This window comes from Carettochelys insculpta, chromosome 4 (genome assembly GCF_033958435.1).
Source record: "Carettochelys insculpta isolate YL-2023 chromosome 4, ASM3395843v1, whole genome shotgun sequence".
NCBI lineage: Eukaryota > Metazoa > Chordata > Testudines > Carettochelyidae > Carettochelys > Carettochelys insculpta.
Window position 1 is genome coordinate 44088235 of NC_134140.1, and position 23757 is coordinate 44111991.

Consider the following 23757-nt stretch of genomic DNA (forward strand, 5'->3'; position numbering starts at 1 on the left):
GTACATATCATGCTTTTAACTGCCTGGTATTGCCTATGTGTAGAAGAAGTGGGGGAAAAGCAATCGCTGTAGCTGTGAAATTCTGTCATATTGGCAGAACTGAGCTGCAAAGTGCAGTAATTTGTGTCTGACCCCTGATCTGTGAAGTTTGTACAAAACCTTTGAACCTCTGGTTGAAATTGAGAAACTCAGTTTACTAGCAATGGAAAGAGATTGCTAATAATCGTTACCTCTGTCCAGGGTTAATATTATAAATTAGAAAAATGTTTAACCAGGGCAGGAATTGTCTAAACAGGCACTGACACTGTTTTTAACCAATTCAAGACAATTTAATGCCAAGATAAATTTCAAGACAATTTGGTCAAAAATATGTATGATTTTGAAACTAATGTTTCTTGGGCCTTAGGAAAAAAACGGAATGAGAGGCAAATGCCTGAAGTTCTCTTTTCATTGAGCCGTAGTTTTATAATGAAAAACTGAAGGAGGAAAAAAATTATTCAAACCAATTCATTTAGCAAGACTTTCTGAACTACAGTACAGAACTGAAAATTACCATGTTAGAAGACAGAAAAACTACTCAAACTTTTGCTAATGCTCTATACTTTTATCCAACACTTCAACTAATCTCTGTTGCACAAAACCATATAAGAAACTTCTGGAAAAATAATTAGATCAACTATAGCATAGCTAAACAAACAGGCAGTCCTGCCGCACCTTAAAGACTAACAATATAATTTATTAGCTGATGAGTTTCTGTGGGACAGACCCACTTTGTCAGCTATGGAGAATCAAAAAAGCTTATCATCTAATAAATTATATTGTTAGTCTTTAAGGTGCTACGGGACTGCTTTTTTGTTTTTTGAAGATACAGACTAACACGGCTACCTCTCGGTATTATAAAATCACTCTGCTTTTGATAGACATTCTGAAGGCCTTGTTTTGAAGAGTAAAAAGAATGTTTTTCAAAACATCTCAATTGAGGTATCTTATTTCAAACCTCAGAACCCTGCTTCTCTGTTAATATTAGCCACTAAATATAAACCTGTTAAGGTAAGTCATTCACCTTATAAAATTTTTTTTTAGTTATCGTCATTCTTCCTGGATCTTGTATAATATGCAGACATTAAACATCCACATTTCATAAAGAGAATATGAATGGTGTTAGAAATCTTTTCCCTGGACAATACTAACACCAAACATTTCCATATGCAGAGGGAATACTATACAGTCATTATATTAATAATAATGTAGAATTCTGCTTACTCATGTTTGCCAGCCACCACCAATCTCGAAACCTACATGCATCTGGCTAAAGCTGCTAGTGCACATTTAGGGCTAGATTCTGATTTCAATTCCTTAAATAAGATAGGAGTGCAGAATTACTGAACATGAGTAAGGGTAGCAGAACCAAGGCCATAAAAATAGAATATAAACAGGTAGCAAATTAATACCTTTCAAACTGATTAATACAGAAACTATTTAATTGTTAAGTATAAACAGATTCAAAATGCTTACACATATTAATCTTTTAATTTTAACAGTTCAAAAATTTATCTGACACACAATCCTGTTTAAAATTTATTTGTTGCTGAAGATTAGAAGAATTTGCTTCTTCTGCATACAATTTTTCAATACCCTTTGAATTACATACTTTTCTTCTCAATTACTTTGCAAACACAAAACAAATTTTGAACACACACACACACAAGTTTTCCTTACCTCTCTGCTCCTGAAATCTAAGTGCGACATTGTACTAGCACTTTTTGCCTGAGCACACTTTCTCCTAATCGGGAGAGCTGTGTAACTCTGTTATACAGTACATACATTGGTCAATGAGCTTTGGCCATTTAAATTCCTTGGAAGTCATTTGCTAAGGGCACCTGGAATAAGTCCGAGTGGGTGGGACAGAAAGGAAAGGGGATGTTAAAACAGCCAGATCTAGAAAACTTCCAACAGCAGGTTGAAAATTAATAGAAAACCATCTGTGACTAATCGATTTTTGGAGGACTAGTTTGAACCTTAAGAGAAGAATAGAAGAGAGAGGCTTTGACATTTTCAGAGGGAAGAGAAATTTAAACAGAAAGATTTCATTCAAACTTTGAAACTTTCAAAAAGGGAGTGAATCATGTACAAACAACTTCCTAGCACAAGGCATTGTGCAAATAGCTTGCGTTAATCAAAACAGATAAGATTAGGAAAGCACAAATTTTAGCTTACAGTGTGATGTTTTCAGTAAAGTCTTTTTCTTATGCTTGTTGGGAAATATTAATTTAGTCTGTTTTCAGTTAGCTTACCTTTAATTATACTAAAAAGCAATTGTAGTTCAAACACTGAAAGGTTGGAGGTCCCAAGAAAGAAAAAATAAGATCAGCTGAATACCTGGTATGTACTATTTTGGCTTGCAAACACGGAACTCAAAATGTGCTTGCTTGGAAAGCAGAGGTGGGGGGGGGGGAGGAACACCCAAAACTAAAACCTCAACAGAATGAAAAGCAAAGGGGTGGTAAAGCATGATTCATGGCAGTAAAAATGGCTTGTACATAACAACAGAACACTAGGCCCCAGAAGCACTTAGACAAAGTAAACAACACACCTTTTTAAGCAGTTAAGAGAAGAAACCAAACTGAAACACTCTTTGGATGTTGGATTTGTGAGTTCAGTAGGCAGCATACCTGACCAGTGAGAAAAGAGGTAGAAGGGTGTGACCCAGAATATGATTGTCTGGGATTGGAGCCCACATCTACATTGTGGAGCATAACCTAAGCGAATTGCAGGTTACAATCCTTCCTGAAAGTAGATCCAAGGTTTTGGGCTGCCTCTTTGCTCAAAAACTGTTTTCAGAATGCAAACCTGAAACCTATTCAAGAATCAGAGAGGTAGCTGTAACAGCAACGAAGGGTCCTGTGGCACCTTATAGACTAACAGAAGTTTTGAGCATGAGCTTTCGTGAGCGCAGACTCACTTCATCAGAGGTAGCTGTGTTATTCTGTATCTTTAAAGACTAACAGATTAATATGGGCATAAGCTTTTGTGGGCAGGCTTACTGACCCTGAAGAGGATTGGAGGGGGCCAAAGGGGGCAGTCACACTGGGGTCTAACATCTCAAATGGGCCCTGAGCTTACTCCAGTGGTAGCTGGAGTTTCAGGCCCCTTTGAAAGGCCATGGCAGCACTGCTGTGCTGCTCTATGCAGCTATTAGGTGTGGGATGGTGGGCAAAGAGCATCACAGTTTGAGCTGGGCTAGGGGCTGAGTGCTGTAGACCCTGCCCCTTCCACTCCTGGCCCCACCCCTTTCAGGGGTGTGGAACCAGATCCTACTCCCACCTTACCCCTGGGAACTGCGGTGTTTGTTGTCTCTGCTGTTTGTGAGCAAAAATGAAAGCCTATGGCCAAATAAATCACTAAGGCTACATCTACACGTGCACGCTACGTCGAAATAGCTTATTTTGATGTAGCGACATCGAAAAATAACGTCTACACGTCCTCCAGGGCTGGCAACATCGACGTTCAACTTCGACGTTGGGCAGCACCACATCGAAATAAGCACTGCGAGGGAACGTCTACACACCAAAGTAGCACACATCGAAATAAGGGTGCCAGGAACAGCTGCAGACAGGGTCACAGGGCGGACTCAACAGCAAGCTGCTCCCTTAAAGGGCCCCTCCCAGACACAGCTGCACTAAACAACACAAGATCCACAGAGCCGACAACTGGTTGCAGACCCTGTGCATGCAGCACGGATCCCCAGCTGCCGCAGCAGCAACCAAAAGCCCTGGGCTAAGGACTGCTGCACACGGTGACCATAGAGCCCCGCAGGGGCTGGAGAGAGCGCGTCTCTCAACCCCTCAGCTGATGGCCGCCGTGGCGGACCCTGCTATTTCGATGTTGTGGGACGCGGATCGGCTACACGTGCCCTACTTCGACGTTCAACTTCGAAGTAGGGAGCTATTCCCATCCCCTCATGGGGTTAGCGACTTCGACGTCTCGCCGCCTAACGTCAATTTCAACTTCGAAATAGCGCCCAACACGTGTAGCCGTGACGGGCGCTATTTTGAAGTTGGCGCCGCTACTTCAAAGTAGCGTGCACGTGTAGACGCGGCCTAAGTCTTAAAAGTGCCAGAGGACTCTTCGTTATATTCATGAATGCTGTTAAAAGGGACAAAGTGAGATGTTTCTATAGTCGTTTCAACAGACTGTTACTTAACAGACTTATCAAGAGTTTCAACAATAGACTTCTCAAGGGTAGTTTTACCTGGAAGTTAAGACTTGGTTTGAAACCCCAACCACCCTTTTTTTAAAATCTAATGCAGTGAAATATATTGACAGTGCATATTCCATTTATAATGGATATGGTTAAAGCGTATCCACCTATTTAATGTTCCCTCTAATTTTTTCCATGTGTGAGTGGAATAAATTATGTACACCTAGCCATGTGTGGATGTGCACTACCAACAGAAACACATTTTGCTGGCTGTTGTTGCTCTGCTAATTAGCTGGGAAGCACCTGGATTTCTCCTGGGTAGCTGCCTGCGTGCACAGCTTACTTGGAACACTGCACACATTTAATTCTTTCTGGTTGTAGAAAACTAGAAAGCTAATCTTTTTGGCCTGGTAGACTTTAAGTATATGTACATTTTATTAGTCATAACAATAGGTTTCCAACTGGGTTGTTTTTTTAACTGGCACATCCACTCTTTTCCCTTAGGGTGCGTCTACACTTGCATTTCTCTTTCAAAAGAGGTATGCAAATCAGGTAAATTGAAAATGAAAATGAATTATAAATTTGCATATTTGGTACCTCGTTTGCATATTCTAATTTCGAAAGAGATTAGACTGTGGCCTTTGACAAATCATTTAATTAGAATGGATTAGAACTTAGGCGATGCAGGTCTGTGATCAAACCATACTTCTCTCCCAGTGCCCCAAATAGGGAAGTGGAGAACTGGAATGAAGAGGTGGAAGGTATGTGATGTAAGGCTGAAGGGTGAGATCTTTATCAAGTGTAAACTGGTATAGCACCACTGAAGTAAAATATTTTTAATAGTACTTCACTTTCTTCTTTAATTAAATCACTATTGCATTTTGGTGGGAAATCACAGAAATGGCCTGTAAACTAAATGTCCAGGTAACTAACCCAATAGCCATATGCCTCTGACTGTACAGGGGAGATTATGACAATGAAATCGAATAGAAAAGTGATTAGACCAGTAATTGGACATACTGATAGACAGTGCATTATTTTTTTAGAAATATACACTAATAATAATGGGAAATTGTATCACCGATGAAATAAAACCAAATCCATATTCCTTAGAGTGTTACCCTTGAGTGTAAACATTGTCATTTTCTCTTCTTCATGAATTCCAGCTATGTGAAGGCCAAATCTGGTGAGGTGCATATAAGAATGTAGCAATTACCATAATGGATCAAATGCAAGATTCGTCCAATCCAGTCTAGACCCGACTCTCCTATATTAGCATCTTCCGGTTTCCTGTCACACTTTTCCCCAGCAAAATTACAATGGATCCTTACATGGTTGCTATTCACCAGATCTAGCTGGTGGAGAATTAAAGATTATTTTCCCTGAAGAATTTCTTTCCATTGCTGTTGGAGCCACACTTGTAGTAACAATGATTAAAAATTTTAAAGAAATTTTTTTTAATTTTTAAAGAAAAATTTTTAAGAAAAAAGTGCGACTTCAATAGAGTTATGACAGTTCAGTCCCCTAGTGTAGAAAAGCCCTTATAGAGGGCAGTTTGTTTCCTCATCTGCTATTGTTGCTCCTGTAAGAAACAGTTTACGTTCTTTTAATTTGTTAATAATAACCAATAGTACATTTAGCTCTGTAAAAGACATTGATACAAAAATGGTTCTCTGGTCCCAAGAAACTTACAAATATCAGAGAACATCACACCGAGAGATGGTGACTACATAGTGTAAGAAGAGAATAAAGATGAGTCATTATTTTGATGCGCGTTGGCACTTTTGGCTGTCACGTGAGTGAGTTTTCAGGAGGTATTTGAATGAAGACAGGGTAGCAGCCTGGCATACTGGGATAGAGATAACAATCAGTCCTGAAGCACCTTAAAGACTTAACAAATTTATTAGGTCATGACTTGTCATGGGTAAGATCCAGTTTGTTATTCCAGACATAAGGGTAGTCTGGAGATGAGAGTGGGAGAAGAAAATGAAGAATAAGAGAAAAATAAGATGGCTTTATTGGCTGAGTCTGATCTACAGAAGTCTACTGAGAGATTTTAGTGGAACAAGCAGAAAATTTTTTTCCAGTTGAAGTTATTTACCTTCAAAGCATACATATGTAAAGCTATTCTGCACCCCAGACTTCAAGTCTCTGAGGTGGCTATATTTCACTAATTTGCATTTATCTAAAACAATTTGTAGCAGCCTGTGCTCTGATAATTCTGCACCACCACTTTATTTTTTTTTAACAAAGCTATTCTGATTTTCTGCAGAACAAGGTTCTACATGTACGTAGAACTATTTTCCTACCAATTTACATGTTTAAAGAGACAACATCATTGTATTTGAAAGCACAGAATGTTCTCTCATTTGTTTTTAAAAAATACAGTTTATCATAGCACAATCTTTTCTTTCAAAGCTTTATAAAGAAGTTGTTCTTGCCATATAATGCCATACATACATATCTCAGAATTTGCATAGGTATCATGTTCTGCTAGAAATGTTGTAGTAACTGCTAATTTTCATTAGATGGGAGGAGAAATCTACTATGTCTAGAAAAATAATTTATAAAACATCGATTCTTAAGGCAGCACATATATTTAAAAACTGCATGTTCAAATGTAATTCATACAATGTGTTAAGGATGCACCCTTTGGTTGCTCTGATCCTGCCTAAAATGGCAGACACCTAGGTGTGTGTCAAAAAGTCACAAAAATAAAACATTATTACTTAAAATTCAAAATCCACAACGGCTTACTAAGTACTGTTTCTAGTAGATATGAATCTCCTTCTTGTACAAGGGCAAAACTTTGAAAGTATCCAAACGGACTTAGAAGCTGAACATTCATGAGAGATTTTCATAGGACAGTGTTTCCCAAATAGTGTTCTGTGGAACCTGGGATACCGTGAAGTGAAATTAAGAGTTCCATGACAAAATTCTATTACAATAACTGACTCCTCTCCAGCTTCCTGCCCTGTCACCTCTGAAACAGTGGAACTCAATTTAGTTGGTATAATGGCTGGCAGGGTGGTGGGAAGGACCCAGCCATTAAATCAACTGAATTTAGTTCCATTCTTGCAGCAGCAGCAGCAGGGCAGGGAGAGGCAGAGAGCCCGTCACTTGCCCACTACCCAAGCAGCCACACCACTCTGGTGGGTGTGGCTCAGCTCAACCCCACCAGCGGAACACCTCTGTGCCAGTCTTCCTTCCACTGGGTGCACATGGCCACCCAGTGTGGGCTCTCCAGCCAGCACCACTGAGGAGTTAGTCCCAGGGGCTGGTTTGGCCTGAGGCAGGTTAAGTTTGAGGATGCAGGGGAGGGTTTGCGGCTGACATAGATTAAGCCTGGGGATGGGGGAGCGGGTTTGCTGGATTGGGGGTAAAGCGTGGGAATGGGGTTCTGCAAAATTTTTTCAAGTTAAAAGGGTTCCATGGCCAAATAAAATTGGGAAACACTGTCATAGATATTTATGTGCCTTAACATGCAAATATGCTTCTTTTGACAGTTTCAAAAGGAGCCAGATAAGGCTCTCTCTGGGTAGGTCTACATGGTAAAGTTATTACAAAGAAACATATTATTTTGAAATAACTATCCTCGTATCTACACAACACCACCAATATTCTGAAATAATTTTGAAATAGCCGTTGGTTTATTTTGGAATTGGTAAACCTCACTCTATGAGGAATAGCACCTATTTTGAAATAGCTATTTTGAAATAGGTGATGTTAAGACAGGAATAGAGCCTATTTCCAGATAAGCCATAATTTGCCCAATGTGTATAGATGCTGTATTTTGAAATAGCTGCTATTTTGAAATGTAGTTTTGTGTGTAGTTATGTTATTTTGAAATAAGCTATTTTGGAATAGCTCTTCCAGAATAGATTAATTTGAAATAAGGCGGCTGTGTAGACATCCCCCTCTCTCATTGATACCCATAACCTCACTGAACAATCCCAAGGGTATAACAACCATTTTTAAAAAAATGGATACAGCTAATAAATGTGAGTACTCAGAAAAGTCAGAGACTAAAGCACCGGTTAGAGCCAGGCACTCTGTTCACCACTGTTCTCAGAGCAGCACAAGCTCCTTACACATCCCTTAAGGCTCCACTTCAGGCCAGACTGAGAGTGAGTGCTGCCCAGGTTCTTATGCTAGTGGTCTGAGCAAGGGTGAGCACCCAGTTGTGAAGGTTTCACTACAGAGCTCCATTAATTAAATTTAATCCTGACACGTCATACCCCTGCTATTCCCCTTTTGTACTTTTGCATAGGAAACAGTGTGCTTTTGATGCCGTCAAGTATAAATTACAGTCTAGGATGACACCACCAGAATTTGAAAACCGAATACTGTACATTTAACCTGCTCCACTGCCTTTTTCATCCAACTACTCCCTGCTCCTTAAAAGTGATGACACTAGAACATGAATATTTAGACAAAAGACTTCATTTCAGCTATTAAAATTATTTCTGGTTATGCGGTTGACCTCATACCACTCTCTGTTTTAGTTATTTTTATTAAAAATAAACAATTACATGAAATATATCATTTCATTAAATAACTATTGAGAGGATAACTGTTATTCAAACAAATGATTGACTTCAGTTCTTTCTTCTTATATAAGATAAATAAACTTGAATTATATGAGAAAAATGGTTACCAGTAAATAAGTCAGTGTTGCAAGGGTGTGTTTACTAGATCCATTCATTCTCATAAGTCTTTTTTATCTTATGTTCTATTACAAACTGACATCTGAGTGGTGACTCATTATCAAGATTACAAAACATGGTGGATTAGCTACTTAAAAATTAAGCAATTTTATAAACTGCCAGTATTTATTCCATACAGAAAAAATTTATATTAGATCACTATAAGACTTATTCACACTACCTTTTATACCATTATTTTGTTATCAAACCCTGGTATAATATTTATATAGTACATAAGGGGCAAAGGTGGCGGATGGTAGTAGAGTCACACCCTAAAACATGCGTCTGTGATCAGAAGAATCGCGCCCTCAAAGATACAGGTGTCTCTCATGTGGCTGACCCACAGAGTTACAGGCTGATGTTCAGAGCTCTGCATGGAAGGAGAGCGTGCTTTGGCACTGGGGCCAGCTAGTACATGCTGGTGACAGTGGTTTATGTTCACATCAGATTGTAAAGCAGTTACACCCCTTTTGCTAGTAACTATACACCCTCAGTCTGTGGTATGCACCTTGCTCCACCAGCTGAATGCAGATTCCTGTCTATGGCTCTGTGCCATGCTAAACTGCCGTATGCCTCAGCCTCACCTCACCGCACTCCGTTGAGCTACAAGAATATCAACCTTTGTATCATGAACCCTTTCCTCACTTGTGCCATGGAATATCTTTGGGCAAGATTAAGGTTAAAAACCCCATACCAAAACAGAGCTTTCATAACTCTGCCCTCCTACTCTATCCAAAGGCAGCAGCTCCACAAAGGCATTCTCTCTTGCAATCTAATGTGGAAAGACATGTTCTATGGTGATAGGCAGTGGTGCAAAACTGTACAATAAGGTACTCTTTTTCTCTCCTGTGCTTCACTTTTGCCATAAAATATTTCTCTCAGATAAAAAATTTAGACCATTCTTTGCATGACCAAGATTTTTTTGACTTTGACAAGGTGGGTGGGTAAAGAATGAATGGCTGTTAGGATCATAGTAGTTGAACTGAAAGAAGAGTATGAATGGATGTATGTTCTAAATGAAACACCAACAGACACAGGCTGCCAGCCTAGGGATAGAACCTGCTAATGATAGCCATGCTGTGGACCACTGAAGCAGTGGCTAGGTGTTGGTTCCTTCTTACTATCACTGTTGTTTGTCCTACATTCTGTAGATAAATACAAGCCTTCCCATGTTTAACATCCACTATGCCTTCCTCCACCCTCAGATTCCTTGGCAGATGAATATTAGCATCAGGTTCTACCAGAATGGTGTAAGGTTCCCATCCTGTACCCCAAGGGGCCTTTACTGGTACAGTTCTTCCTTCACCTGCTCTCAACACTACAGGCTAATTAACAATGTATATTAGGGATTGTATCTCTTGGCCAGAGATCACTTGCTTATAGACCGCATACCAGGCTGGTGACTTCTCTTTCAAGCAGTCTGGGAATTGGTTGCCTCATTGGTTAGCTAAATCTTGCCAGCTGGAACAAATGACATTTGTGCCCAACAACACAGGGACTCTTTGGCGGCCCTTTGTTCCAGGCACCACAAGGGCAGGGACTCTCTTGTGGGTTTGGCCAAGGAAAGATAAATCTAATCTGATAGCTCCTTGATGAGAGACTTCTTGGCCACCAGTGCCCTCTATTAGGATATCTACAGGCATGGGATGCAACTTGCCCAGGATAGGGTGAGTTCTCCAGAAATCCTCTGTGATGGTTGTCACCTGTGACCCTGAGTCATCAGAGCTTTGCACAGGGTACCATTCACTTCCACAATTTCCTCGGACAAGGGCCCCACCAGGCCAGGATACTGGTTGGCGGTGGGTTGAGTATACTGGGAAGTTGGGTGCACTGATGGTACTGGGGGACTTCTCACCAGCTCTATGCCCTTCATGTGACACCCCCCCCCCCCCAGCGTCAGGCTTTAGCAGTTTAAAGAAAAAGGAGCCTTGCCTTGCCCTGGCCCAATGAGGTGAGGCTGAGGAGGCTGACAGCAGCCCCAGGCAATGTGGCCTTCCTGTCCGCAACGATGGCAAATGAAATGGCTTCTGGTACCATGGGCACTAACATTAGGGGTACTTCCACCACTTCCCCTTTTACAGTTTCGGGGTGCTACCCTCCCTATTGTGCCTTGCCGCAGTACTTGTGCCTCCAGCTGTCCCATTCTATCATGGCTCTGTTTCTGGAGGATTGTCAGTTCTTGGACCAGCCCAGTTAGGCCCTTCACTGCCTCCAGCATCACACAGTCTGGGGTACTGGTAAGTCGAGGTGCCTCGGGAGCAGCTTGCACAGCACCGTCTGACAGGGCAGCACATTGCAAGCTCATCCACTCTACCCTCTATGGTCCTCTCCCGGGACAGCTGACGTAGGTTTCCTTGCAACTGTCGGAAAGTCTGGTAGTGAGGCTGCATAGGTGCCAATCTGTTCCGCACTTCTTTGTCGCAGAAGCCCCGCATGAACTGCTCTGTCAGCTTATAGTCCCGATCAGGGAAAGGTTGGTCCCCTCGGAGCTTCTCCTCTACTACCCACAGTAAGGCTTCTAACTGTATGGCATAGGCTGAGATTGTTTCCTTAGGGCATTGGTGCCTCTCATAAAAGTCTGCCATGGGGTCCAATGATGGATGGCAGTCACTGTATTCTGTTCTAAGCTCTTCAATAGCTCGGGCCAGAAACTGCTCTGGAGGTGGCAGATTAACAACAAATTTCTGGGCCTCCCCACTTAGGTATTGGACAAGGGTGGGGAACTGCAAAGGCTCAGGAACGCCTGTGGCTGCTAGCAGGTACTCTATATCCTTTATCCAGTCCTCAATGTCTACCCTGCAATCTGCACCACCACTGAACATAGGCACGCCATGGAACTGGTGCTGTGCAGGGAGGTATGGAACTGTTGTGCTCTTTCCTATGGGCTCCCACTCAACATCTGGGCCCTTAGCAACATGGGTCCCCAGCCTACTACTCCCACTGGGGGTCTTTACTTTCACTGATACCAAACCCGGGTCACACCAATCCCCATGGGCTCCAAACTGTGGCTGCATGCTATTCTGGTTCTGTGGACTCCCAACTTTGTGCAAAATAATCAAACTTCCCCTATCTGAGTCACGGCACCAGTAGCTAAAAAAATTTAACCCCTCCTGTCCACTAGCGCAGTGTGAGGTTAATCAGCATAGGGGAAGCCTTGCGATTTCTTGCATAACTTGGGAGACTAGGCTGGACACTCCTTGGTGTGCTCTGTGTTGTGTGTTAATGTGTGTGTGTACCTCAGACAAACAACCAAGAACAGGCTTTACTCTGTAGAAAAACACAAAACAGGATCACAGTTCAGCAGCCCTGCTCCTCTGCCTGCAGCCTGCACGCTGCTTCAGCTCAGTCTCTGCTGAGACCCTACTGTGGACAGGGTGCACATACTGGCAGGAACTAGGGAGTCCTCCCAGCATGCTGCAGTTTGTAGTCCACAGCTTGTAGTTCCCAGGGCTGGGGCTGAAATGCACTGATCCTTGGGCTATATAAAGAAAGGGATAAATCGGCTCTCTACTTTTCCTGCTCATCAAAATACGGCTACGATGACTTAGAATTCTCTCAAACCCGTTTTTTTTGTGGCTCACAAACTGAGCTAATTCAGGAGGTGTCTTGCTTCCAAGCTCCTATTTCTAGAAGCTCATAGTTTCAAGATGTTTCCTAATCAAAAAAGGACCAAATAATTGAGCCTGTGCACAGTCTAAGTACATGAGCTGTGTTCAGAGGGGCTGAGCAGTAAAGAAGAATTTGCAGTGATAGTGCGGTGGTTGCAGAATCTCTTTCAAGTAATTTCTGCATCTTCAGAGTTGTGCTACTTTTGTTCTTATGATTTTCCATAGGTATTTTTAGCTGATGGACTCATGTAGCCACAGCTCCACTATTTCAGAAAAATCTCTCATGTTCTCAGGGACTCTTCCACTATGTGGTAAAACAACACCAGTTCTGCTGCAGCCACAGCCCGTCAGACCAACAAGGCAGGGAGGACACAAATTTAATGTGGGTAAGTGTAAGGTAATGCACATTGGGAAAAATAACCCCAATTATACATACAAGGTGATGGGGGCAAATTTAGATACAACAGATCAGAAAAGGAATCTTGGAATTATAGTGGATAGTTCTCTGAAAACATCCACGCAGTGTGCAGTGGCAGTCAGTAAAGCAAATAGGATGTTAGGAATTATTAAAAAAGGGATAGAGAATAAGACGAAGAATATCATACTTCCCTTATATAAAAGTATGGTACGCCCACAGCTTGAGTACTGCGTGCAGATGTGGTCTCCTCACCTCAAAAAAGATATACTGGCATTAGAAAAAGTTCAGAAAAGGGCAACTAAAATGATTAAGGGTTTGGAAAGGGTCCCATATGAGGAGAGGCTAGAGAGACTGGGACTTTTCAGTCTAGAAAAGATGAGATTGAGGGGCGATATGATAGAGGTATATAAAATCATGAATGGTATGGAGAAAGTGAATGTTGGAAAGTTATTTACTTGTTCCCATAATATAAGAACTAGAGGACACCAAATGAAATTAATGGGTAGCAGGTTCAAAACTAATAAAAGAAAATTTTCCTTCACACAGCGCACAGTCAACCTGTGGAACTCCTTGCCAGAGGAGGCTGTGAAGGCCAGCACTCTAACGGAGTTTAAAAAAGAGCTTGATACATTTTTGGAGGTTAGGTCCATAAATGGCTATTAGCCAAGGGTAAAGTATGGTGCCCCTAGCCGTTAGTCAAAGGCTGGAGACAGATGGCAGGAGACAAATTGCTTGATCATTGTCTTCGGTTCACCTCCCCTGGGGCACCTGGCATTGGCCGCTGTCGGCAGACAGGATACTGGGCTGGATGGACCTTTGGTCTGACCCAGTATGGCCGTTCGTATATTCTTATGACATAAGAGGAACAGGAATTGTCCTCAATTATTGAACATAGTCAGAAATATTAGATTTTTACAAGGGTATGTTGTCAATTAAATGGGAAATTGAGGCTTGTCAGGTGATCAATTAGCTGACAAATCACTACTAAACCTTCAGAGACATTCTTTTTTTGGTAACTGTGTTAATCTGTTTTCCTGAGATGATTTTAATATAGTAATGTACAGTTATTCATACATAGAGATACTTAATATGACCTCACCACCTTACTGTAGGAGTGCTTCCCAAATACATTAAAATATAAATAACTTTGTTATTTTCTTTCACAGCCTGTGTACAAAATACTTGCTTAGTTATAATTATATATGCATATGTGGAGGACCTACAGTGGAAATGTGACTATGAGTGAACTTATGCACCATTTAAACTGCACAGTAATTCAAGTTCATTCTTGGTGTAACACCACCAAGCCTGAAATCAGTAGTGTTACTCCAGAATGAATTTGTCCCATTATGTATAAATTTGAAGACACTTAATTAGTGCCTAATTATGCATCTACAGTCTTGGGGTTTTAGGTTTTATAGGCTGATAAAAAAGGAACCTGTTCTTGAATCACTCCTATCTCAAGGGAGAGATATTGTAAGAATTCAGGACCAGGTTCCCTTATATATAATAATAAAAGGGAGGATTACAAGAGTTTCCTCCCTGAGTACATAATGACCATGCAGCCAAATTCCCTCTCCTACCTCTGATGATCAAAGGTCACCATATCAAAGTGAACAAGGTTCAACAGTAACTAACAGTTTAATCCAAAGCACTACTGAGCCAAAGCTATTATGAAAATTTACTTAGCTTTCACTACTGTAAGGACTTCAACTTGAGGGTCAAATTCATTCCTGAGCAGTAAGATAGCAAAGGCTGATGCACCACTATTTTCATTAAATGAGACCCTGTGACCTTCACCATTGGACACTACACATTGCATATACTATAGCTATGTCTACATTAGAGTATTTTGTTGACAAAAATCAAGGAGTGTCCAGATTTCCAAGGTGTTCGGGCAACAGTAAATCGACAGAATGCAGCACTTTTGTAGACAGTCTTATCCTGTTCCCTATGAAGGATAACACCACAGTCGACAGAGATCTGTTGACAGAAAGCTGCTCTAGACGTTATGGGCTGGGGTGGGGAGGGGTGGGGGCCTTCTGTCGACAAAAAAAGGCCTCCAGGGCATTGTGCAGGTGCCCTGGGGGACACCCTGTCTACAGCAATCAGTGCTCTATGGTGCCAGCCTCCAGCCATTCTTAAAGCCTTAGGGAGCTCAGGAAACACTGTGGCAGAAAGCTGAGTGTGTGGAAGCAGCAGAGTGACAGACTGCAGCCACTCCCGAAGATGGATCCTTCCCAAATGGCAGACAGCCAGGCATCCCGAGCATCCCGACCCCCCTGGGCCCTTGGGGAATGAGACAGAGTGGTCCCAGGAGCCACTGTGGGGTATGAAGCAGCGGGCCCCCTTGTGAACTGGGGCCAAGGTCCAGGCCCTGCGGGGTGAGGAGAAGGAGACCCTCCCTGATCCTAAGGCCAATTGGCAGAATGCCCCCGCCTACACCCAGATGACCACCGCATATGAAGAATGGGGCCACCCTGCCCACACCATGGAGCAGGTCCAGGCAAAGGTAAAAGCACATTTGCCAGGGCTATGCCTGGGTCCAAGATGCCATCCAAAGATCTGGGACAGAACCCACCACCTGCCCCTATTTCTGGGAGCTGCAGCAGGTCTTGTGGAGGGGGTGACACATCACCTCCAACCTCCCTGTAGACACAGCACAGGAGACCCCCCAAGAGCTGGAGCCTTGGGAAGGGGAGGAGGAGAAGCACCTTGAAACTCAACCCCTGTCAGAGTTGGAGGTGGACACAGGGTCTAAGGCAGGCAGCAGAATCTTTAGGATCATCCTAGAGTCGGTCTCTGCCTGCCAGGCCACCTCCAGAGCATCATCAGGACTGGGCAAGGGTCCCTCCAGCAAGTAGCTAGTGCATTGCACACCCCTGGGTGTGGGAGGCAGGCACAGATGAGGTGTGCTCCAAGAGTCACCTGGCCAGCTCGGGCAGGACCTCGCACTGTGGTTCTGGACAATGGAACGATGTCCCAGGTACTGTGTGCTGCCTGGACTCAGCAGGCAGCTCCCAGGCACGGGTGCCAGCCTGCTACCAGCCTCAGGAGACACCAGATGAGCCCAAATTGCTGTAATCTAGACATAGCGACACACCCTCCTTATATCTGAAAGATAACGAATGCTTAATATTTTTAACTACTAAACTGCAATTTCTCCAGCAGGAGAGACAAGAAAATTGTCAAAATCTGCAAGTGTATGTAACTATACCCTGGAAAGAAATTGACTTCCCATGCCATGGTAACCTTTAGTTTAACTTAACAGTTTACCTTAACTTTTAAGTGACATGCCCTAAAAAAAGACTTTCCTCAGAAAGACTTTATTCAGACCTTATTAAAGTATTAATAGGTATAAATAAGAAGGTAGTGTAATTTGTAACAGAACAGGATAATTGAGCCATCTAGGAAATTAGGTGCCAGGACATAGAGTTGAAAGATAAGGAAACAATAAACTAGTCACATTTTCAGAGTGCTGGAATCTTAATCTGAGCGCATATGCAGAAAAATCATGATTTTTAGTTTCTGAAAGCTACATATTCTGTGGAAATATTGGTTTCATTTCCTACACCTATTTTGTACACTTTTAATGACAAAGCAGTACTATCACTGATTCCAGAAAGAGTAGCTTACCTGCAAAACCCCACACAGTCTCTGCCAGACTAATTTTGGGGAAAATTCTTGCATAACCCCTGAAAATAGCAATCAGGTTGATTTTTGTGAGCAAAAACTATCAGCCAACAGTTCTCAACCAAATCCATTAAATGCCATTTGCTAAATGTTTTGACTGAGCCAAATCTGCATTTTTCAATTAAAAAAGGGCTTTGGAAAGTGGGGCCAACAGCCACGGTGGGCCCAGGGCAGGATGGGAATCGGGGCTCAGCTCCATGCCCCAGAAGGGGCAGGGACAAGGGAAGAAGGGGTGTGGCAGGGTTTGGTCTAGGGCAGTCAGCCCTTAACATCATCTGGACTGCGACACTCCCTCCATTAGAGCCCTGTGGAGCAGAAGAGCAGCACTGCTATGGCACTTCAAAGGGGCCTGGAGCTCCCGCTGCCACCAAAGTAGCAGTGGCTGGGCTGCATGCCCCTTTGAAATGCTGGGGCCTGGGCAACTGCCTCCTTTGTCCTTCTCCTTCCCTTCTCTCCCCCCACACCCTGCCCCCTGCCAGTTGGCAGGCCTGGCTTTGGCTAAAAAGTTTAACCCAGTGCTATTTCCTACTATAACCTCCATTTTTGGTCCTTCTTAATGTTCACTGTGTACCCTTCAGTCTGTCCCAAGCTCTGCTGTATAAAAGACTGCTATCTCCCCTCATCGTGTGACCATGTTCAGTGTCTCTCAGGCCATGTCTAGTGACAGAGAAATAGCCGTGTTAGTCTGTATTCTATCAAAACAAAAAAAGCAGTCAAGTAGCACTTTAAAGACTAGAATCACAGAATCATAGGGCTGGAAGGGACTTCAGTAGGTTATCTAGTCCAGTCCCCTGCTTCAAGCAGGATCAACTCCCACTACGTCACCCCAGCCAGGACCTTGTCAAGCCAGGACTTAAAAACCTGGAGGGATGGAGAATCCACCACCTCTCTGGGCAACGCATTCCAATGCTAACAAAATAATTTATTAGGTGATGAGCTTTCATGGGACAGACTCACTTCTTCAGATCATAACCATACCAGAACAGACTCAATATATAAAGCACAGAGGTCCAAAAATTGTTATCCAGGTTGACAAATCAGTAAAATTCCCCACCCCACAACCCCCTCCTGTCGCCCCTCTGCTCTTCTGATTTGCCAACCTTCATAATTTTTGGACTTTTGTGCTTTCTGTATTGAGTCTGTTCTGGCATGGCTACAATCTGATGAAGTGGGTCTGTCCCACGAAAGCTCATCACCTAATAAATTATTTTGTTAGTCTTTAAAGCGCTACTTGACTGCTTTTTCTTGTTTGTTTTGTTTTGTTTTGATAGGCCATGTCTAGATTTACTGATATGTACTGATAGTTGGTGCTGCTGCAATTGATGCAATGGGGGCTGACAGAGTGGGCCTCATGAAGATCCACTAAATCGACAGCAGAGAGCTCTCGTCAGCTCTGGTACCCTATAACTCAGGTTGATTTACTGCAACAGTACAGATGAGGCCTTAGAATCTCCTCCTTGTGTCCCTACTGCCTCAGATTAAGCTCGTTTGTTTTCTTACTTTATTGGGCCTACAGAATTTATCTCCTTGCTCCATCTCTGTTCTTAGCATGTTTTGTTTTGGGGGATGGAGGGACTCGGTCTTTATTTATGAAGTGCCATGCATGCTAATGTCACTGCATAAATGCTACTAAAAAGGGACACGATTATTTCGAAATTTAGTCCATTTAAAAACAAAAGAAATGTGCATAATTTTAGCTGCTATATTTATGCCAGTTCTGAGAGTTCCCCTGCCAATTAATTAGGTGTCACAGTAATGTTTCATTATTTTAAGAAGGGTTTTTCTTCTTCCTGCTATAGGAGAGATTCACACAGACAGGGAAAACCGAGTGACTACACAGCCCCTCCAGTGAACCTGAGCATACACATAACACCAGATCGTCATATGCTCAGCACCCAGCTTCATCTGTTGTGACATTTGAACACAAATGTGCTGAGCTCTTTTTGAAACTCTGGTCCATACTGCTGCCAAATGCACATAGTAGACATAATGGGGGAAAAAAAACAGAAAAATATTTCTCTCTGTCATCCCTTTCATTTTTTGCATCCTCATTTTTAATAATTCATCTTTAGTAACATTCTTTAGTACACTGTACAGCAATTAATTTTAACATACTAGTAACAAGGAAAACACTTTCATGTCTTTCTTATAAAACCAGAAGCAGCCACAAAAAATCAGTAAATAAGTGGCAGTGTAAAAAATCTGCTATACTCATGAATGAGGATGGCAAATGGCAACATCTTGAAGGCTTGAGGGTTTGGGTATCCAGGAAGACTTGTGTAGTGGAGTGGCTTCGTGCATCATCCTCCTTCAAGCTTTTTGTGGAGAGCAAAAATCAGTTTGCTTATTTTCTTTTTAAGGACTTTGCTTCCTGTGTTTTCAAGCTGAAAGGAAACTAAAGCACCAAAAACACTCCAGTGTTTAATATTAAACAATGTTCTTGTTTCTTATCTGAATAAGGAAGGCATAGCTTACGAAGCTGCAAAAGTAGAGATTTCAGAATGGTATTCAGCTTGTTAATATTATGACTATGGCTGTTGTAAGTTTAGACCAGAATTATCAAAGAAACCAAGGAACTGAATGAAGGCAGGAATAATTTACAACAGTGCAAACAGAACCCATTAGTACCTGCCAGAGTTTCTAAAAATGTGTTGTTTTACAACCTGCAATATATTCTCGGATTAAAATAAGAGAAGAATTGTGATCTGACATTCCTTGTTGTGGGAATATAAATATTTTGCATTCATGACTGAACATGTTCTAATATAATAAAATTGCTTTTATGCTCAACAGGTCAAATGCTGTCCCTATCCCCAGGGTTACAAGATACAAAATGCAGCTGAACCAGCTGTGCAGTAGCAGCGGCAAGGGGGCACTCCAGACCCCCAGCATATTCTAGAATACTTTTCCATTGTCTCTTACCGCAGGTCTATAGAAGGAGATACTGGGAGTCTGTAAAACATGTATAGAGTGTGGAGTCATTTCTCCACCCCATGGACAGCACTTCTGGCTGAAGAATGCATATTTAAATGTCCTGTACCTTGACACTAGTTAGAGGGAGGAATCTCTTAGTCAACTTTTGTAAGTTACCTGAAAATTGCTTTTTACTCAGTGTAGTGGCTTATTTTTACCCATAAGCCTTCCACAAATGAGGGTGAGAGGTCCTGTTAATTTTTACCCTGTAGACATAGAATGGGGCAAAATACTGTACCTTCATGATTTCTGTTTTCAATAAATGCATACTACAAAGGCAGACACTTTGGCTCTGTATGCTCCCTGTTGTAACAATGGTTACCTCTATAAGTAAATAGACTACCTACACTATGCTTGCCTACAGCATGGCACTTTATTCCCATGTTAAATAACAGGAGCTTACTTTCTCTAAACAAACTCAGTTAATTGCTAACCATAATACATCCATTGTGGTGATTTTAACAATCCTGTTTTTCCAGTTCTGGGGACATGCTGCCTTATTTGCCTTTCTGTTAGGACTTTTCTCCAAACTAGTTATTCTTTCCTCCTTCAACTCACAAACATTATTTGTGTAAACCACATGGCATTAGGAATGGAAACTACTTCAAATACTGCAATAGCTTCCGGTTGATAGAACATACATGAATGCAGACCCTTTATGATGGATCAGGAAATACAGGTTTTAATCTCTCAACTGAGTATTTATACGTGACAGCATGAATTCCTTTTAATGTATGCCGATTTCCTTATGTTGCATTTGATTTGTGCAAATTGTCAATTGATTTTATTTTACAATGGATGATCACCTTACTTAAAAATGTGAGCTTCTCATAATTGCTAACGTGTGCTACTAAGAAATGGGAGGAAGGAGATAACTTTCATGGAATATGATCATTTTCCAAAATTCCTTATGTACACGATTTCAGATAATTTAAAACAGCCATGAACACTCATCTGCTCCCCCGTGATGAGAATTTTCTTGAAGGGCCAGAATATCCATATCATTCTTATCATCATGGGAAAGGGTGTTTAAGTACATTTTGTGCCTACATTTGGGCTGATAGCTCCAACATGATTTGGGGAAGCTGATTTGAAAACCAAAATTTCTTGAGCAAATGCATTTTAAGTGCTGCAGATTAAGTCCTGAAGATGCCTTTAATGTTATTGCTATTGCACTTGTCAAATGCTAAGGGATAGTCACATAATCAACAAGCTAGACTGGCAGAATAATATTTACCTTCTAATTTTGAATGCTGCAAAAATAAGGTATGCATCAGCTGATTGTGTGTCCCCAAAAGAAGAATTTGTCCTTACATGGAAGATGTTTCATACCCCAGATGTTTTTATTGCCCTTCTCTGAACTTTTTCCAGTTCTAAGGTAACTTTTTTAATGGGTCAACCACAATTGCTGACAGTATTCAAGATGTGGGTAGAATTCCATTCACAAAAGCTGTTGACTTTTCCTCAATATACTGAGGTCATCTGTGTATCCAACAGTTCTGTTCTTTACTATAGTTTCAACCCATTTGCTTAGTACTGAAGTTAGGCTTACCAGCCCGTAATTGCAGGGATCACTGCTTGAAGCCTTTAAGAAAAATTGGTGTTACATTAGCTATCCTACAGTCATCTGGAGCAGAAGCTTATTTAAGTGATAGGTAACATACCACTGTTAGTAGTTCTAGAATTTCATATCTGAATTCTTGCAGAACTGTTGGGTGAATATCATCTTGACTTGGTGACTGATTACTGTTTAATTTATCAATTTGTTCCAAAACCTCCTCTACTGATATTTCAATCTGAGACAAGTCTTCAGATTTGTCATCTAAAATAGAATAGCTCAGATGTGAGAATCTCCTTCCCATCCTTTAATGTGAAGACCAAAGCAGAGAATTCATGTTAACATCTCTTCAATAACCTTATCTTTCTTGAGCGCTCCTGTAGCATTTCACTCATCCAACAGTCCTACTGTTTGTTTGTTTGGCTCCGTTCTATTTAAAATAAATTGCTGTTACTTTTTTACATTCTTTTTTAGTCTCCCTAATTATACTTGACTTGCCAGAGTTCATGTTCCTTATGTTTATGGAGGCTTGGCCCATACAGAGCTAGATCCATAGCTGTACTAGGGCTCTTCTCAGCATAGCTGGAGGAAGGACACACAGGAGGCCATCCATGTGTTTTGTATTACCCTGATCTTTAAGGCTGATATGAGCTAATTTAACCAACAGCATAATTTAGAACTCTATGTGGAGTACAAGGGTTAACTGGTAAGTAGTAGCTGGGACATTCTTAGTTCTTTTGGCTTCTAACAGCCCTCAAGGGCTCATTATATCTTCTAGAGAATTACTGAAGTGTAATATGCTCTAGCCCTTCCCCACCCTTGCTCCTTCTTCCCTAGCAGACCCAGGACAAATCCTTTATACACCAGGAGGAAGAGGAGATGGCATAGCATACTACCAGCTGCACTAACTCTGTGCCAGCTGGGGATTCTTTGGCACTGGAGAATTTTCAACTGCCACTATAGCGCAGATGAATATCTCCTCTGTATCATGGGTGTCAAAAAGATGGCCCAGCTCATAGGACAGAGTTTGACTCAAGAGGCCCTTTGACCTATCAGACCTTGCAGATTTCATAAAATCCATGTTGGCTGCACGTATGCATGGGTAATATGTAGACATGTGTCTTGTATGTTAATGATACATGCATCTGATGAAGTGGGTTTTACCCACAAAAGATTGTGCCCAATAAATCTGTTAGTCTTTGAGGTGCCACAGGACTCCTTGTTGTTTTCATACTATAGCTGTCACTGAAATATTGTGATTAGAACTGAACTATTTTTCCAGTGAAATAAAGTTTCAACTTAAAATGTGGATTCACTCAGTTCAGAATGTTTCACCTGAAACATCTGGGTTCAGCAAACTTTTGGCAAATCCAGAGAAAACCCTGCCTGGATTCCTGTGGGCTGCTGAGGACCCTCATGGTTCCAGAGTCCATTATGCATAGAGAGACCCAGCAACAACTGCCAGCCCTAGGGAAAAATTTCTTTTCAGAACATCATGTGCTGGTATTCCCAGAACAGTAATTATCTATCCATCTATCTATAGTTTGCAAGAAAAGATACAAAAATTCAGTTTTGTTTTTAAACTGCATTATTTTTCGCATTTTTTGGCACTGCCCCTCAACCAAAAAAATCAGTTATTCAGTCAGCTAACTGTGAAATCATACTTAACTAATACAGCAAAAGTTCTGATGGGAACTAGCAAACTGTAGTTATATTGGACAGCTGAGAGGCTATAGTTCTATAGATCTAGAATGTCTCTAAGGGGTGAGCTGCATGCTGTAGTGTATGTAGAAGAGAACCATCTGAGATGTAGATGGCATCTCAGCTGAATTTATGGGCTTCTCTGTGTAGTATATTCAACAGAGATTTACAGTGAGAGTACTGACTTAGCAGTTTAACCCAAGTAAAAAGCTAGAGGTCACCAAAGAAAGATTCTGAAAGTGCTATATTTAATAATAAAATGTGTGGACATCTGACTCCATATGTTTTAAGCTTTGGAGAGTTATTTTTGTTAGCATTATTATAATCTTAGAAATTAAAAAAGTCTGACATTAGTTACAGTTTTCACACATAGCCAAATCTTGACAAGTATATATGGTAAACAATCATTTAAGCCTTGCTCTTACAGACTCTTACACATGTTCTTAACTTTAAGCACCGAGTAGGCCCACAGAAGTTTGATATCAAATACCTAACATGCCAATATGCGTAAGTGTTTCCAGGATTGGTGTCTCAGTCAATGCTTAGAAGGCTGGGAAGTATTTGGATGACATGTTTCTGAATGTTTCTGCAGCATGTGAAAATTTGTATAAACAATGGCTGTCTACACTACAAAAATAACTTTGAAGTTGAGTGTCTACACACACCCTACTTCTAAGTTAAACTTCAAAGTAGGGCACTACTCCATTCCCGGGAATGGAGTGAGGACTTAGTTGGGCTTCCTACTCTGAAGTTAACTTGGAAGTAAGGGAAAATGTGTGTAGACTCTCTGCTGGCTACTTTGATGTAGTGCCTAACTTAGATCCTAGTGTAGATGCACCCAATGAAGATTATTATTGAAATCTTTGCTCACATGGGTAATTCTTACTCACGTAAAAGTT

General features: G+C 41.5%; 1 protein-coding gene across 6 annotated transcripts in view; it reads right to left on the bottom strand.

Moving 5' to 3' along the window:
• Positions 1-23757, bottom strand: part of RBM47 (RNA binding motif protein 47) — a 105883-nt gene that overhangs the window by 32115 nt on the left and 50011 nt on the right. Inside the window, exon 1 of one of the 6 annotated variants that reach the window (XM_074992651.1) lies at positions 1720-1766. The exons of the other annotated variants lie outside the window; for them this stretch is intronic. The gene's annotated coding sequence lies outside the window, so the exon portion shown is untranslated. Of the gene's footprint in view, positions 1-1719; positions 1767-23757 lie in introns of those variants that run through there. 6 annotated transcript variants of the gene reach the window in all.